This window comes from Antechinus flavipes, chromosome 2 (assembly GCF_016432865.1).
Source record: "Antechinus flavipes isolate AdamAnt ecotype Samford, QLD, Australia chromosome 2, AdamAnt_v2, whole genome shotgun sequence".
Taxonomy (NCBI): domain Eukaryota; kingdom Metazoa; phylum Chordata; class Mammalia; order Dasyuromorphia; family Dasyuridae; genus Antechinus; species Antechinus flavipes.
The window spans coordinates 58,248,467-58,254,466 of NC_067399.1; positions in this window are offsets into that span (position 1 = coordinate 58,248,467).

A 6,000-nucleotide genomic window follows, 5' to 3' on the forward strand; every position below is an offset into this window, starting at 1 on the left:
TTGGGGCTTCCTCAACAAAGATATCCTAATGGTTTCCATTTCTTTCTGCAGTTCATTTAACACCCAATTTACAGATATTTCTTTTTCTATTAGACTGGAAGTTCCTGAGGATAGTAATTGTCTTTTGCATTTGTACCCCCAACACTTAGTATGGTGAATAAACGCTTAAAGCAGCTAGGTGGTGAAGTAAACAGAGCACTGGGCATAGAGTCAGGTTAGACTCATCTTCCTGATTTAAAATCTGTGCTCAGACACTTCCTAACTATGTGACCCTGAGCAAGTCACTTAACCCTGTTTGCCTCAGTTTTCTCATCTGTAAAATGAGCTGAAGAAGGAAATGGCAAACCACTCCAGTTTAGGAAATGGGGTCACAAAGAATCAGGGACAACGGCTGAACAACAACATAAAAAATGCTTAGTGACTGAATGGCATTTGGAAGTGGAAGCCTGTCTCATGTAGTAGTGGAAAGGGGTGTAGTGGGAAGAACATAACCCTGGAAATCGACAATTCTATAACTTCTCTGGAACTTAGTACCAAAGTGGTTCTCAGTATCCAACATAGAAGGAGCTTGGTCAATCTTAACCCCCATCCATCCAAATGTTAGCAAACATTTTCCCAGGATTCCTAAACTGGGGCTTGGCAACATTTAAGAAATTGTTCTAAAACTGTATTTCAATCTAATTGATCTCTTTCGTAATCTTATGTATTTTTTTTAATGCATTTAAAAGAATGATTCTGAGGAGTTCTTAGCCTTCACTACACTTTCAAAGGGGTCCAGGACATTGAAAAAGTTTAAGAACTGGTAGATTCACAAACTGCCCTAAGCTGAAGAGCTAACATTAACATATAGCTTGTGTAGATATAAATCTAGTTGATAGGTACAGCAAAGAATGCTGGACACAGATTCAGAAAGGCCTGCGTTCAAATCCATATTACCAATATGACTCTGTGCAAGTCAATAAACTGGTTTTTCACGTGTAACATGGAGATAGTTTAACTCCCAGGATGATCTTGATAATAAAATGAGATGATATTGTAAAGCACTGAAAATAGTGATAAGCTTAATAAATGTTTGTTTTTCTTCCCCGAGTCCTTTTTCCATTCCACCAGAGCCTTTTTAAGTAGCAAAGGTATGCATGTTTTCCAGTGATAGTCTTTTGTTAGCAAGTCTCTTTATCTTTTAAGTCTTTAATTTCCTCAACTGTAAAAAACAATCAACAAACCTTATCTCATAGGCAGGGTGGTTATGAAGGAATTGATTTAAATTAAATTAAATCTTAAAGCATTATAGAAATGTGAGTTATTATTTCATAGATTCTCTGTTCTCTTCCTTACTTGTTATATAACTAGAAGGGTCAGAAGTAGTGGGATCTCACACCAAGTTCTGGAGTATTAGAACTCTGGCCAAGAAGTCTTTCCAGTAGATCAAGTAGCAGGTTCTCAGCTAGGGAGGAGTCTCCACCCATCCCAGTAAAAAGAGGTAGAAGGGGAAATGATCTCCACCTTTCCTGCTTGTCCTCTGACAACTGCAGTGTATGCACAGTTAATAGTACTTTTCCTAGTTGAAATCTTTTGCAAACAGTTTCTTGGCATCTGGGCCCTGGACCCATCCAGAGGCCAGTGGGTGAGGTTAAGTCAAGTGAGAACACCCATAACCTAATACATCTGGAGCAATGATTGTGACCGGGGATAAGACTTATTAAATGCCTGAGCTAATATAGGCTATGGAGTATGTGTAAAAGAGACTTGGAGGATTGTTGATTTCTAGTCCATGTGAAATAAGGATTTAATCCAAATTGGCAGCATTGAGCTAGAATCTTGGACAGGAAACCAAAAGACAATGTGATATCAACTTGAAAATACAGCAATGAAAATGGAAGATCTGGGGTTCTACATGATAAGAAATATATTTTAGGATTTAGGATAAGAAAGGGTCTATTCATCTATTTCAAAGATCACTTATTTCAAATTATTATTTATAATAAAATTTAGCCCCAGAGGGAAACAGATTCTCTGGTTCCAGATCCATTGCTCAATACTATTATTTTAGAAAACTGAGGCCCACAGAGGAGAAATGGAAAAGTTAGGATCTGAACCCAGATGTTAAGGAAGGCACAAAGAACTCTGGGTTGCCTTTTGCCTTGTATTCCCAACTAACTGATTGGTAGATCTCTCAGGGACCCCATCCCACTCTTTACTAACACTTCAACAGTGATTTGAAATTTTAAATGCCAACTCAGTCATCCAGTAAGTATTTATTGGGGGTCTTTTATGTGCATATTACTATGTTACCTTCTGTGTGGATTACCAGAGAATTAGAGAATACAATTCTGCCCTCAATTATAATAGAGCATAATATAATTATAGAACAACAGATTTGGCTATGGCCAAAGGGGAATCCTGTCTATATATCTATATGTCCTATCTATTATATCTCTCACAAATGGTTAGTCAGCCTCCATTTGAAGCCTTTCAGTAATGAGGAAGGAGTTCACTACTCCCTAAAGAAGTCCATTCCACTTTGGGTCAGCCCCAACTGTTAGAAAGGTTTTTGTTTCAGCCCCAGATCTGCTCATCTCTACCTTTTACTCATTGCTCTGCCCTGGGGCTAAACCTAATCTCCCTTTCATACGACAGTCCAAATGCTAGAAAATAGCTAGCATATGTCTTCCCTCTTCCAACCCTCCCTTCTATTCTTCAGGCTTAAATTGCCCCTTGTTCTTCAATTAACCCTTAAGCATGATCTCCAATTTCTTGTCCATCCTATTCATTCTCCTCTGAAATTTTATCAATATCCTTTCTTCCACATAGTATTCACAATTGAATACAATATGTTCATTCTGATCATGATGATGATATGACTATTGCCTCTCTTTTGTTGATGCTATTCTTTCAATGTAACCTAAGATCAAATAGGAAGTTGCAATCAATCTAATTGGAGAGACAAGACTAAGATAAATGAAGCAATTAGAGAGCAATAAACAAAAAGACATATGGTAATTAAGTGCCAAATGAGATGTTGAAGGCAGTAAATAAAAGGGATATTCCCACCTGCTATTCTATGAAAATATGATCTTAAAAATAGCTGACATCCCCAAAGCACTTGAAGGTTTGCAGAGGCAAATCAAGTCATTACCCTGGGTTGTCACTGGTCCTTTTTGAAAATGAAACCCAAAGAACGAAAGTTTCTCCCTATAGGCAAAGTCTAGATTCTTCTATCTAGAAGGTCTTCTCCACAAATTGACTCATGATACATGGTTGAATTTAAATTTCCATTTCTCTGATGTAGTTCCTAACAAAACTACAACTTAAGCCTGGATTTTTAGTGTCAAAGTTCAATGCTTTCTAAGTCCTAACTTGTCTTTCTTCTTCCATGAAGCTTTCCCCAAAGTCCAGGGATAATATCATTTTTTTGAATTTCTTCTTTACAGACATATACCACATAAAGTTGCCTCAAAAAGCAATCAGATTCAGTGAAAAGAACACTAAATTTAGAGCCAGACTTTCTGGGTTCTGATCTTTCTCCTTGCTATCTGTGAGTCTTTGAGCAAGTTGTTGAAGTACTGTAAAATGAGGAGGCTGAATTATCAAAAATGTTAAACTCATAATGCCATAAAACCGTTGAATACTCTAACCAGATTAAAATGTAATTGGGAAATGTTTAACAAAATAAAATACTATACAGATAATGCTAATTTGTGTTTTTCTAAGACAATATGGCAGCATTATTGTTATTAGAGATGAGGAAACTGAAACAAATAAGGTTAAGTGACTTGCTCAAGATCACACAGCTAATTAGTATCTGAGGCCACATTTGAACTTAGGAAGATGAGTGTTCCTGAGTACAAATCTGGAGCTCTATCCATTAAGCCAGCCACTTAACTGCCCTAACACAGTACCTATGAGACAACTAAATGGTTCAGTGAGTAGAAATCTATGTCTGGAGTCAGGAAGATCTGAGTTCAAATCCATCCTCAGATGTTTACTAGCTATGACCCTGGGTAAGTCACTTCATCTCTGCCTTAATCCACTGGAGAAAGAAATGTCAAACTACTCCAGTATCTCTGCTTAAAAAACAAATTAAAAAAAAAATCCATATGGTGTCAGGAAGAGCTGGAAATGCCTGAATAATAACAAAGTCAATAGGTAGCCTGCAGGAATTTCTGAATGATTTTTAAGGCCCCTCCTACAAGTAATTAATATTGTTTTTTCAATAATTGTGTTAATAAACTCTAACCAAATCATACTGTAAAGCCATAAAACTCTCAGTAAGATTGTTTAGCCAGCCAAATGTCTATGTAAAATGTAAACTACATTTTTCCTACAGCACTAATTGCCCTTTGTAATATTGTTTCACCTAAGATGAAACAATAAACACTATGTAGTATATGTAGTATGTAGATCACTGTCCATGATGTTGGGAAGACTTGGGTATTGATACTGTCTCAGATCTAGCTGTGTCTATATGTTTCTGGATAAGTCATACAACTTCTTCAAGTTTCAATTCTTCAAATATCAAACTGGAACAATAATAGCATTCAGGAAAAACTGTTGTCATCAAAATGTGGTAAGGACTTGGAGGAAGGTAGTAATAATGGGAATGGAATAAAAGGAAAAACAAAGAAATATTGTATAGGAACAGATGATAGTGGGCTTCTATCCCAAAGAAATCATAAGAGAGGGGAAAGGACCCAGATGTGCACATTTTGTTTGTAGTAGCTCTTTCTGTGGTGGCAAAGAATTGGAAAATGCATGGATGCTCATCAATTGGGGAATGGCTGAATAAGTTATGGTATATGAAAGTAATAGAATATTATTGTTCTATAAAAAAATGATAGATAGGCTTTTAGAAAAGCCTGGGGAAATTTAGATGAATGGATGCTGAGTGAAGCAAACAGAACCAGGAAAATATTGTACACAGCAACAGCAAGATTGGATGATGATGAACTGTGATAGATTTGGCTCTTCTCAGCAATTCAGTGTTACAAGACAATTCTAGTAAACTTTTGGATGGAAAATGCCATCCACATCCAGAAAAGGAATTATGGAGACTGAATGCAGATCGAAGCATACTATTTTCACACTTTTTTTCTTTTCTTTTTTTTTTCTCATGGTTTTCTCTTTTTGTTCTGATTTTTTTTCTCCCAATATATGTCAGATGGAAATATATAAAAAATAAATAAACACGTATGATCTTAAAAAAAAGAAACAAATGACATAATTTGACAACAATCTGAATTAAGGGAGTAAAGAAGTTGGAAAAAATCAAAGGTGATTTTACAGTTTCTAGACTAGAAGAATTTAGGAGCACTAAACAAAATGGGATAGTTGAAAAAGAGAGCTATATTTTAAATTTCATTTTGAACAAACATTTCTAGAATGTTTTAAGATACTAAAAAAAAAACCTTGCAAAGTATCTAGTGCACCTATTCATATTTCATTTTACAGCTGAGAAAATTGAGGTTCAGAAAGGAAAAGCAATTCACAACTGGTCAAATAACTAGAAAGTGTCAGAGCTGCCAAGTCAAACCTGAAGACTTCAAGTCTGACAATCTTTTCACTGAACCACTTTCATGTTGATTTGCAGTGGTGACAGATCACCCAAATGGAAATTCTCAGAAGGCAATTGTGATATGAGACTAAAATAGTTATCAGGACTTAAATACAAATCTGGGAATCATCCACATAGAGGCAAGAGTTGAATTTGTGAAAATGGATGAATTCACAAAAGCAGTGATTCTAGAGAGAAACAAACATAAGGGCCAAGGATGGAACTTTGAGAGAAACCCACATAGAAAAGTCTTAGGAGAAGAAAGAATCAGAAAAGGATTGAAAGAAGGGGCAATCAGAAAGGTGGAAGATCACTTAAGACTTTAGGATCCCCAAAGCTAAAGGATACATGAGTTTTAGGTCATACATGATTACAAACACCGAAGGCTACAAATACATGATTAATATAAAGAAAAGTCTTCTGGGTTCAAAAGGTACATCATGACACAG